This window comes from Neopelma chrysocephalum, unplaced genomic scaffold (assembly GCF_003984885.1).
Source record: "Neopelma chrysocephalum unplaced genomic scaffold, ASM398488v2 Primary Assembly neopelma1_70, whole genome shotgun sequence".
NCBI classification, from domain to species: Eukaryota; Metazoa; Chordata; class Aves; order Passeriformes; family Pipridae; genus Neopelma; species Neopelma chrysocephalum.
The window spans coordinates 3,488,026-3,500,809 of NW_020897730.1; the positions used below are offsets into that span (position 1 = coordinate 3,488,026).

The 12,784-nt window shown below is 38.3% G+C and overlaps 1 long non-coding RNA gene across 1 annotated transcript; it reads right to left on the minus strand.

Moving 5' to 3' along the window:
• Positions 1 to 386: 386 nt before the first annotated feature.
• LOC113969070 lies at positions 387 to 8,828 on the minus strand. The gene is made up of 3 exons (XR_003534735.1): positions 8,775 to 8,828; positions 2,123 to 2,261; positions 387 to 1,917 (listed from the first exon to the last, which is right to left on the minus strand). It is a non-coding gene; the product is annotated as an uncharacterized LOC113969070 (long non-coding RNA).
• Between the last annotated feature and the right edge of the window lie 3,956 nt (positions 8,829 to 12,784).

Here is a 12,784-nt window from a genome sequence, read left to right on the forward strand (position 1 = left end):
TGTAACTTTCCGTGGGAAAATAAGTTGTTGGTTACCTATTTAAAAAGGAAGGAAAAGAAGAGTACCTGTGGTGATGATTTTGGTTGTTTTGGCTGTCATTTTCAGCACAGAGTAAGGATTTAATTGGCCTGAAAAGTGAATGAAACCTTTTTGGGGACACTTCTTTTTTTCATACCAGGGCAGCTTTTAGTGTATTAGAAAGCAAGTTAGTAAATGAAAAGAATAAACTGAAGAGTCACAGTTCACATGGCTGCAGTAATTTCCTGCAAACAAATGTATCTAGGAGCAATTAAGACAAGTGGAGGGGTGGGGTAAGATGTTAGGGATTCCTCCTTTTCAGGAATTTTGGATTAAGGGAAAAGCTCACTAAAACCAATCCCAGGTGTGTGCAGCCCTCAGAAGAACACGTAGTCATCCCCAGTACTGCACTGCTTTGTATACCTTTATAAGGTATAATAAAGGGTACAGTAAGAAGTCTTATCTTTTAAAAAGATGCTTTTTTTAACATGGTAAGTTCAATTGGTTTTAGAGAACACCACCAGTTACTGTTTTGGATGAGTTTCATGTTCTTCTAAATTAACAAGAGCAGCAAAAAATCATTCATGGACATAAGTGCCATCTAAGCACTTATAGCTGCTACTGAACTTGTGCAGTAATTTTATTTTTGTTACATGTTGGCTTTATACCAGAATCTCTTGTTTAGGGAATGCTTTGGTATCCCATCTGACAAGAATTAGTTACAATGCTGCTTCATATTCTGTAGGAAGACGCACAAGAATTAATTCCAGCTATGTGTAAAGCCCCCATGCTATTGCCAAACTTAATTGGATATTCAAGTTTCCGTATGCAGACTGCTTGCAAAATTGAATTGCTCAGATTCTTTCCCCTCAACCATGTGTCTTATTTTCTTCTATCTTCTTTCCCTTGCTGAGCTCTCCTCCAATGAGAAGGTGGGTGCCTGAGGGCAGGGACTGGTGAAATTCCAAGTGTCTGCATCTCTTGGGCCCTCTCTTTTGGCCACTGCTGGAGATGGGTCTGTCCCACCTGTTTTCACCAACCTGTCTGCACATGAATAAGGCCATTGCCCATCCTCTGAGCAGCCTGAACCTCTGCAGGGGCTTTCTAGTGGGAAAGAAAAGTCCACCTGCCATAAGGGGTAATGCCTTGGTTTTAATATGAATGTGCCTTCCCCACGCCAAAACTTTTCTGTAGCTGAAGCTATTGGCAGAATGGAGAATAATGAAAAGCTTTGCTGAAATGTATTTGAATTAAAAGTTTAGAAGGGGAGGCAAAATCTTGCTGATGGTCGAGCCTTTTCAGGGCTTGCCGTTTCTTTCTCTTATTTTCCTTTCCTAGTCTCTTGACGGCTTGAACTGGAACAGCTCTATTATGTGATCTGTTCCTGTGATTATGCAGGGATTTCACAGCTGTGTGTTCCCAACTGCATTGTGTTTTCAGAACTTTCCTCAGATGAGTGTAGGTGGTTGCCCCAAGAGTAGGAGTAGTTGCCCCACCCCAGTGCACCAGCAGCAGCTGCAGTCACAGTGTTTGATCAGAAGGTTTGGTGCATGTTTATCCAGCAGGTAGGAAACAACTTCCATAGCTCTGCTGCCTGTGACTGAGAGTGAAGGGCTCAAGGAATAACTGATGCCTTTAGAGAAATATGAGTGTCCTTGTCTCCTGGTGCTGAAGTGTGTGTGTGTGTATTGATCAGGTATCGAGCTGCTTGGGGGTGGAGGGAGGAGCAGATCTTGGGCCTCTTCCTTTGGTCTGTGTTCTGGGGAGTAATGAAATCTTGGACAGTAAATGGGAGAAGTAAGCAGAGGGGAAATAGTCACAGCACATCCAGTATTTTCAAGGCACTAGATTAAAGTTTCTGATAGCTCAAGAACTAGTTTGGCAGCAACTTCTGGAAACCTGGATCAAAGAGGAAAAAAGTAAAGAAAACCCCAAGAAAATGCAACAAAAAAAATAAAATACCCAAACTCCAAACAAAGCCCAAACCACCCTAGAAGTAATAGGAGACATGAAAGCGTTCCCCTCTCCTTCCACCAGCCTCCCCAGAGGTGGGAGGAATTCCCAACTCCTGTGATATTTTCCTGTATATAAGGGGGGCACTGACCACTTCAAGCTGTAAGCAGCATATTGGGGTAGAGCAACACGTGTGTTGTGGGTTGGGCTTTTATTTGGTCTCATCTGTCTCTGTCCTATTCCCCCTCCTGCTCCCCCTTTAGTATTAGCCTGTGGCAATTGCTAAGACCCTGTAAAGGACAAAAGTAGGTAAGCCTGGGGGAAAATGTGAGACAGCAACCACCCTACCCTCTTGTCTGAGAACAGGAAGAGGTGGAGGAAGGAGGGTTCACATTGTAAAGGTAAGCCTGCACAATGTATGTTCTTACACAGTCTATTTCCTTACACACTGAAAGCCAAGGCAAGTTGATGCTATAAGATACTTTAATGCAGTTATCCCATATCAACAGCTGTTTCCCAAATTATTTTACTCTTCCTTTAGCTGTTTCCCATAGTTTGTGCTATACTTCTCAAAAAAAAAAAGGCAGTATTTAATCTTTATGCCTTCACTTTGTAGCTTGTTATGTTTAATTTATTGGAAGTACTGATGTTACTAATCATTCAGAAAGGTTTCCCACAGTTTTGATATTTCTTTGGTGTGCAAAGGGCCAACCCTTGTTCTGGGACACTAAAAGTATAAGTGCTATTCAAAAGGGAGAAAAAATAGCTTTAAAACTGTAATCAAACAGCAAAATTATTCCACTTTTAGTTCTAAGTTAGGTTCTAAGAGTGGCAATTTCCAGGTTATGGCCAGCAGTACTGGCTACTTCTGCTGGACCAGCTATTAGTTAAAGGGAAAACTGTCTAGAGAGGGGCTCTGCTGGGAAGGGCTGAGCCCTGGGTCAGAGCTGTGCCCTGGCAGCAAGGGAGCAACAGCGTCCCACGCTGCAGTAACAGGAGCACAGCTGGTGAATCAAGGGAAGGGATTATTCCCCTTTGCTTCGTATCCCCAGGGGAGGGATTGTGCAATCTCCCTGGGGGTTTCAAGACCCGACTGGATAAATCTGTTTGTTTCACTCAAACGTTACAATTCTCAAATGAGCTGTCGTTAGAAGTGGAAATCAGAACTGTTTGCAGGCATTTACTGATGGCTGAGCATCAAACGAAGTTGATATGCATCTTAGTCTTACACTGGTTTGTGCTACATCAGTCCCATCAATTTAAGTAAGTTCAGTGGAAGAAGTTTATATGCAGAGAGAAAGGTTTTCTAAATTTTCTGATAAAATAAATAGAAATGACAAGGGTCTTTGCAGCTGCAGATTATGAGCAATCTCCACTTCAGAGAACTCTGCTTCAACTGGCTGAAAGTTGCAGGCCTGAATTACTTCTACTTTTCTTAAAGGGTTTCAATTTTCAAAAGTTTTTCTGGCATCTTATTCTGTTTTTAATATTGAATGAATTGGCATTTATCTATGATCAGAAACTATTATGCCTCTCTGTTCATCTCTGCCCCAGCAGGTAGCTGGTCATTTCCAATTTCTTCCAGAGTAAGGAGTTAACATGATTTGACAGGAATTATGGAGATGCCATAATTCCATATACAGGGTTTTCTAGAAGGAGCAGTTTTCAAAGGTATTAACAAAAACCAGCATCCTGAAAACTGCCCCAAAATGGAAAGATAGGTAGAATTAGGAGTATGAAATGGACAAGATAGGAAAAAGTTCTATTCCTATCCCATATGTGGAATTTGAACAATGAGTAGTGATGAGGTGAGTGACCACAGCAATGCTGTGTATGTCCATGCTGATGCTCAAGGTGTTTATGGTCATGTCACATAACTGAGCTTCTGCTTTACTGTGTTAGTGCAAAATTTTAGTGAGACATTCCTGCGAAATGCGTTTTCTACCAAAAGCTCACTGTGCAGTTTACGGATTAATGTAACCTTGATCCTATGAAGTGTATGGGCAAAGGAACAGAGAGTAAGATGCTGTTTGGGATCAGATGCCCAAATCCAGCTGTCAGTAACATTTGACATTGTTGTTGAAAGCTGTTGGAGGCCTGATTTTGAGTTGATAGAGATCCTGCATTGTCTATGACAACATAAAAAGAAAAAGGTGTAGCAAGAAGTTACCAGGCAGTTAAAATCAAGTAGGATTTAATTTTGTTTGTCAGTTATTTGGTCAGAGCCATTTATGGTTCCACCAAGCAGTCTTTTTTAATGAAGTTTCATAGAAAAATGTTTGTCTTAAGAATGACAGTGGAAAAAAAAATTATGGGGCCTAAAGCTATAAAGACAGCATGTTGTAGGAGGAATATGTGCTTCATGACCTAACAAAGGTGACACTCAGCAGCCATCTCCCTCTCCTCCAGCACCATTGATCTCTTCCATAACTCTTTCAGAAGTAAGACATCAGTAATGCTCAGGAAAAGTTGCTTTAGGTAGGCAGAGTGGGCAGCTTTACAACTCCTTCAGCCTGAATGTGGAAGCAATGTTAGTAATAGAATAGGGGCAGGCAGTACAATACCAACTTCATCTAGCTATACATTGCTTTTATCTTCTCTTATCCTTGTTATTGTTGCTACGTACATTATATATTACAATTACTGTCCCCATTCTTAGTTTCCTGTTTTTCTCCTTTTATAGCTTATTTTTCAGTAATCTTGCACTAAAACACATTTAACTATTTTCTTCATATTAATGATTTAAAGGTTTTATCCTTCTGTGCTGCAGCAGACTATTTCTGACCAAATTCCAGTCCTGGTGTAATACCACTGACATCCAGATGTTTCATATCTGTAAGTCCAAAATAAGGCTTTTAATCATTCTTCCAAGAGATTTACTTTTTTTTTTTTTAATACAACCATCCTCCATCTCAGCCTGGCCTCAAAAATAGATTCTTGCATCCATGCTGGATCTGAAGTGCTGATGCTTTGTTCTGAGCAGGTCCTCTCCTATCCACATACATCATTCAATGGATAGATCAGATCCATTACGTAACTGGCATTTTTGTTTAGGTTTTCATTTTTTTTTTACTAGTAAAGATAATTTTGCTTATTCCCATTCAGGGGACAGATACACAGACTGTGGCTTGGCTTATATCAATCATTTCTTCTCTCCATTTGTATTTCTTAGTTCCCTTTCCTCCACCACAATAAAGTTCTTGTCTTCCAATGCTCAAAAAAGAGCTGTTGTTCCCTCTCCCATTTGTTATCTTGCACCTGAACGTTTTCTCAGGTTGCCTCAAGCACTCTAAAATTAATCTTTAAAAAGCTTCTTTGCCACAATATTTGCCCCAGAAATGATCATGAAAAATGACAATTGCCATTTATGCTTATGACTTGTTGTGATGGTTGATATTGTGTCGTTATGCCCTTCGTGCTGTGCAGTTTTTCTGTAGTGCCTGACCCTGCCCTCTCTCGTGCTTTAATGGTAAGCAAAGGTGGGGAGGTTGTTTTGGTCCTTTCTCTGTACAGCATTAAACAGAACATGGTTACAAGAACAGTGTCTCAAAACTAATACACAATCTGGAAATAAAAGCAAAAAATCACCAGCTGCCAGAGGCTTACTTTTTAATCTTTTGTGAGAAAATAAAAAGTGAACCTAGCTATTAAACTTTAATTTGATTGTTATCTAAGGGAAATAACTTAATAGCAATAATTTTTAGCTTTTAAATAATTTTCAAATGGAATTAGGCAATTCTGGTTAGTTAGTTGTCCATGTAAACACTCTTATCAAAGATTATATGGCTTTTTCTGTTATTTCTTTTAGGAGTCCTACCTATTTGGTTCTTAATCATGAAAATGCATCTCTTCACACCTGAATCAATGTGAAGATCAGAATAATATATGACATTATGTAATAATGTCTTTTACACTTGGTGTCATGTTCATATGGCTTCAAAAGGTATTAAGAAGTCTAGGCTATATTTGCTTTGTATTACACAATATCAGCAAAACAGCTTTCCAAAGGGTGAATCTGCACCTCTCATTCAGTTTTTAGAGTAAAATTAATCTCAGTGCAATGTAATCTTCTTACTTGGCCAAGGCTATTTATGAAATTTACTGGAAAATTCAAGTTAAGCACTCCTCTGCAGAGGTTGCCTGATTTTTCATTTGTTGCAGCTTTGTTTAAGTGCATGCCTTTGCCCTCCAGAGCCACGGGGATTAGGTATTTTGCATTTGCTGACAGGAGGCATCGCAGCACGGATGTGCTCTGTGTGCTCTGTGCTGCTGCTTTTCTAAACACTGGAGTGTTTTCCAGAGACTGAGTTAGAGCACCTCTGCACAGAGCTGAACCTGTCAAAGGGGTGGCACAGATTATTTCTGCAATAATCTTTTACTGAAATAATAAGTACTTAATATCTTGCCTCTTTGACTATGGAGAGTAGAAAAAAAAATCATGTGTCAGTGGAAAACCAGACACCATGTGAACTATCCCTTGCTCTGCATGCAATCAAAGATAGCACTTTGGTTTTCAAGTTCACAGTTTATGTATCTTTGTTTAAAAATGTTCAGTGAACTTTTAAATATCAGTAATTAAGTTCCTTTGGGTTTTATAATTGCACCTTTTTTTTTTCTCAGAATTGATAATTGCTGAGGAAAGGAGCAATCTTTAAGTAATCAACACTTTGAAACTTCCTTCTGCAAACCCAACCAGCCATCCCGCCAAAAGCAAAAGCTGCATTTATAGAGGTACCACCTAATGCAAAAATGCCTGTCTGCCTGATAAAGGTAATTTGTAACACTTTATAACCTAAGTGTGTGTGCTAAATGTTGAGCTAATTAGACATGTATCTTTGACATAGCATGCCAAATTTTTATGACTTAGATTTCTCATTATTTGAGCAAAAATAGGGACTTCAATATGTGTATCTCTACCCTGGAGAATCCTGTAAGCATATTCCTTGAGGTTGACAAGCACACAAACACTTTAAATCAAAAAAGAAAAAAGCCGTAAAGCTCAATGTGGAATGTAGATGAATGATTCTGCATTTTCTATTTTGAATTATTGACTTGTTAAATTGTATAAGAGCATGAACTTTATAGCCACTTATGGAACTAAGCAAGAAGGCATTAAGAAAAATAAACAATTTGCAATTGCTCTGTTTTTTGAACTAGACAGTAGTGTGGGATTAATAGCTGTCACTGCTGCATTGATACAAAAATGTCTGGTGTGTAGCCACAAAGATGAAAGTAAACTACTGTTTTTAGTACTGTAGATTTCTATAATTTCATCATAATTTCAGAAACATAAAATTTATTCACTACAAATAAAAACAAAAGGAGTAATTCCACCCATTAGTGCATTATATAGCATGTGCCAGCCTGAAAAGAAGCCAGGTTGGCATATTCAAGTCACTCCCTAAGATTTTTTTGGTTGAGGTATGATAAGTCCTCAACTGCTTTCTGTCTGATGATATCAAAGGCTGAATGATTTTAGTACTAAGGCACAGGTTAGGACTGTCTATATTTTGTGTTCCCAAGTCCTAAAAGACATTCAGGGCTCAAGCCATTCAGCCACATTTGTATAATCCTGTTGCTGACCTAGTGAACACCTACCAGACAGTACCTACCCTGCTATGATTGCTAAAAGCAATTAAGGATCTTTATTTATATTTGAATTAGGAATACATTTCACATCAGATATTCATTTATTTGTTTATTGTAACTTACATGCCTGTGACTTTACACGGTCTGGCATTTCTTTCTGCAGATTTGTATAGTTTAAGGAAAAGCCCATGTAGTTTTTGGCCTATTCCCTACAAAGTTCTAACAGGCCCACAGTAAGCTAAACATACTCCCTGTTTCCTCAGAAACCAATCACTGCTAGTGGGAGTTAACTGCATGAAGAAAATGGAATTATATGAAGAGAAATGATGAAGATTCAACTTTTATTGCCACAAACTGTCCATGTGAGCTATAGCATATTAGTCTTAATAAATATAGTGACCAGAAGATGTTCAGCTCATCTAAAAGCATGTTAAAAAATGGCTTGAACTTAGTGTAGAATTATCTACAAAGTAAAAATGCTATGTAAATCACTCTAATAGTATGTGGCTCCTTAATCTGTGAGGAAAAAAAAGGTAAAAATAGACCCAGTGGGGGACTGATGAAACTAGAATAATTCAGATTAGAATTATGATTTCAAATGTTGAGAAAAATATTTGCTTGTGGCCTTCAAATAAAGAATGGATGCTGTAATTTATGCATGTTTCGAGTCTGAACATAAAATAAATGAGAGGTTCTTTGTGTGGGAGGCCTAATGAAAATTGGCCCAGAGCTGTCTTACAATATTATCATTTACTTTTCAAAAGGTTTAAGAAACAGTGGATACAATATATAACAGGCTGTCATTAACTCTGCCTATGGACTGCATGGAGTGCCAGTGCACATCCACTGCCTCTGCAAACAGCACTGATTCCTTGAATCTCTTGAGTCTCCTTTTCCCTAACTTTGAATTGATGTTAACACCACACAATGCACAGTGGCCCCCTTTTCCATGACAGTGAAGTCATACTGGCTTCATTATTTTCCCATAAACATGCAACATTTATTGCTAATTTTTACAGAATTTAGCTCCTGATTGTTTTCTCTAGCAAGGTTTAGCAGTGTGTAAATCAGTAGTTCAGAGTTACAGGATCAGTTTTGTCCTTACCATTGCCTCTCTGCGGATGGTAGCCAAGAATCCAACTTGTTGATTAGATATTTTAATAGTTTAAGATCTGGGCTGGAGCTGTAAAATTTGGATAAAATCACTTCCCCACCTCAGGAGAGCAGTGAGGAGGTGGTGAATCCTGATCAGCACTCAGTTAACTGGGAGCCTGAAGATTCAATCTGTAAAGGAGTCAAGATATTTTGTGGATCCACATTTATTAAAATAGGTGCATACATCTCTTATTTGAAATAAATACTTAGGGAGAGAATGAAATTGAAAAGACAATCCTGGACTCAGCCATAGTCTACTGGTTATAAAGACATGTAAAAGAACATAGAAGATAGAAAAAGGGTGATATTTATCTGTGAATTTTAATTCTAGTGAGGGTGATATTACTGAGTAGTAATAAACCTGAAAAGAAATGAATACCTGATAAAGAAGATTTGAAAGAAAAATTTCATTAAAGAAAAAACCCAACACATACTTCAGTTATGTGTTTGCTTGGAAACTTTGTGTTGAAATTAAAAAAATAATAGGCAGTTCTACTTGAGTTTTTTTTACTGCTGGCTGCTCCTTGAGAATCCCAAGTACTGCTCTTTTGTGTCTACAAACCAAACTAAAGCATCACCTTTTTGTTTACTGCTCAGGAAGAATAACAAATATTAAGAATAGCAAATACTAAGCCTTGAAACATCTAAGTAAATTACCTTGTGATTTTTTAGGGGAGGCAAAGAGGTAAGGCAAGGTGTCCATGGATATTTTATTTATCTCTCTCTTCTCCTCTGTACAGCTTCTAATGTGTAAGATTTTACAGTCAACCCAAATATAGATGTCATATCCTCTACCATATTCACCTTGAAATTCATAGAAATAGAGTCAGTTAGTTTCTGGATAAAAAATAAATTTTCTTCAGATATATTACTTCCTTGAAGTTCTTGTGGTCCAATACTTGTTTGATACAAGTTCTGATAGCTGTCATATTAAGCATATCACTTGAATTACAGAAACATCTATGTAAATTCTAGGAAAAAGATTTAAGGTAAGCTCCATAGAAGTTAATTCAGACTTGGTATAAATATGCAGAATTTACCATATGTAGTTCACTTAAAGATAGGTCCAGATCAGTTTTTTCATAAGACAAATTTCTCATTTTATGAAGTATAGTAATATTTGCTGTGGTGCCCCACAGCATGGTGATAAAAAATATTGTAAGAATATAAAAAGCTCATCTTTACTGTAAAGGGTGTATGATCAAATTATGTGTACAGCTTTTTGGTGAAAGGTGCAGTAGCTATTGAGAAGCTTTCTTAGACATTGAGAAGATCTTTCTTAGACAGCTGACAGTCATTTTGTTTTGGGAAACATCTATACTGTATATTTTAATTCCATTGTACTAAAAGTATAAATAAGAACCACATGGGTTGATAAAAGTTCCTGTGAACCAAACAAATAAGTGAAGATGTGGGAGATGCCACCATTCCAGAACTGCCCGACTGCCACTGACAAACAGGCACCGTGAATTTTCACAGCACAGTAGTTTTGTGCTCCCTGATAGAAAAATTTAACTTCTGCTCTATGGATTTTGTCTTAAAACATGATTTATGATTCCCAAGAATTTATGCTTCCTACAATGAAGAACGTTTCTGTACCTGGGCTGGCAGCTCTCTCTTGAGACTGGTTGTATCAACACCTCCCTGCTGGCACCGCAGCTCCCCTGTGCAGCACATTAAATAACGTGTACTTTCACTGCCATCAGGGGTGAACAAACCAGCGTGATTATCACCAGCTTCCTATAGCAAAGTTAGCAAACAAAAAGAAGAAAACATGTAAGCTTCAAACAGCTTAATAAAGGGGAGCAAGGTAAAACAAATGTAAATGCAAGAGCTGGAGAGAAAGCAGATAAATTCCTGCTCATTGTCAGGGAGCAGGGTGTGTGTCAGTCTGTGCTGAGATAAAAGAAAAATAGCAATTATTCAGGTACACATGAAAATAAAGCAACACTTCCCCCTTACCCACCTACAACAGTGAGTTATGTGCCTTTTTAAATTTTTGTCACTGTTCAGTCCCTTGAACTACCTTTCTCCTGTAGCCAAAAACTGCTCTCACAAACCCACGAATGTCAAACAAAATAAGTTCCAGTGTGAAACACCTGAGCATGGTCCTTCCAAGGTGGAAGGAATTTTGTGGGCTACTTACATGATTAAATATGTACTCCAATATTTGGATAAATGGAGGTGTGGATCATTCCAACAGTTATATTAATAGTTTCTATTCCAGCAAACTCTATGTGCTTGGAAAAAGGAAGTTAAATACATGTAGCCAACATTTTAAGTAAATGCATCTTAAGCTGTATGAAACACCATGTTAAACAAACAGTAATAGTTTCTGTGATTCCAGCAATGACTTTCAAAGGGATTTAGCTTTAATTTTGGCTGCTGTTCAATATGGGATTGGGAAGATAATGGGCATTTTCAGAAATTTGACTTCAGTTGCATGAATGGGACCCTTCTGAAATTTCTCAAATGACTCTAAAATCCCAGTCCTTGTAGTAGTTTGAAACTTTAACTCCTGAGATGCTGTACAGCAGGCACAAGCTGAGGGAGAGACGAGGAAAATGTCAGTTCTGTACTCTGCAAACCAATACCATAGAGATGTGATTTCAGCCTGACCCAAAACAAGAAACAGAAAAGAATCACAGTCCAGACACTGTTCAGAAAAGGCTCAACACAGTAACTTTCTCATCTAAAGTAACTCCTATGGTAATAAGGAAAAATGTAAGTAATAGTTAGTGGTTTTAAAGGAATTCATCAATATTTGAAAACATCATTGTTGTTATGGGAGATATTTAAAGCATGTAACTTTCTCTTAGGAAATCAGAGAGATTTTTGTTCCTCACTAAATATTTAATCAGAACAGATAAAAAAAATCTCTTCAAAATCTCCTTCAAGCCACTGGAGGATGAGTTCTTCCCCATCCAAATAAATAGTTAAGCTGTAATGTAGCTTATCTAAGCCACACTAATAAGCTATTAGACTGGTAATACAATTCAAATCCTAGCAAGTGTAAATTAGGCAGACAGCTTGAATCCTTATTGAATACTAAGATTAGTAATTTGTTTATGGAAAGCTGACTATAAAATTATTTAAACTATGCATATTGAAACATTAATATGCATAAAAAGGAACAGCATTTCAAAAAATCAATAGCTAAATAGGTAGGCATAATATTTTCTGGTTTAAGGTTAAATATTTCCTTATGAAAATGGCAATTATAATGCAAACATTGCTTACATATTCTGTAAAATGCTAAGGAAACTGTGATATAGGTATGTACAATCTGACCCAGAGCACTGTGTTATGACCTGTTCTGTTGAACTGGTTGACCCAGCTTATTTTTGAAGTTGTTCCTTTCTTCAAATACCAGGCTGCTCGACCAAGAGAATTCATTGTCTGATCTGGCTGTCAGTCTTGAAACCATCTTTTCCAATACTTACCTAAGATGTCTTACTATTAAAAAGCCTCAGCTTTAGGCCAGAATTATTGAAGCCTCTGGGGGTACAAGAACAACTGGAAAGCAGGGTCAATACATAACCATCTGTTCAGGCCTCCTCTTTGTTATTAAGGTTGGTCAGCTGGTCAACACAATTAGCATCAGCCAGAAGAGCTTGAACAGGAAGAAAGATGGGTCGGGTCAGAGAGTAGAATGTTTTTTGCAGATTGTCTGGTTCTGATGATTTGTTCTGTAAGATGTTTAGAGAACTGGCCAAAGCTTGTTATTAACAACTATCTTTGACACCCTGGGTCGATGGGTGAAGTCTGAGGAGCCGGGAAAGGGACAAATATTGTTACCGAGAAAAAGGACAGAGAGAATTACAGCCCTGCTGCTTAAACATCGCAGCAGCCTGGGATATATACAAGTTATTTCAGAGCACTTGAAAGATAACAAGGAGACAAGTAGCAGCCTCTGTGGACTTACTAAGAACAAATCATGTCAGATGTAAATGGGGTCGGTTCGCAGGCGGTCACTGCAGCGCTCGGGCCGCAGCCGGCGCGGCGGCAGCAGAGGGAGCCGGAGCGGCACCGAACAGGGCTGGGGGATGGAGGGACAGCCTCAGCTCCC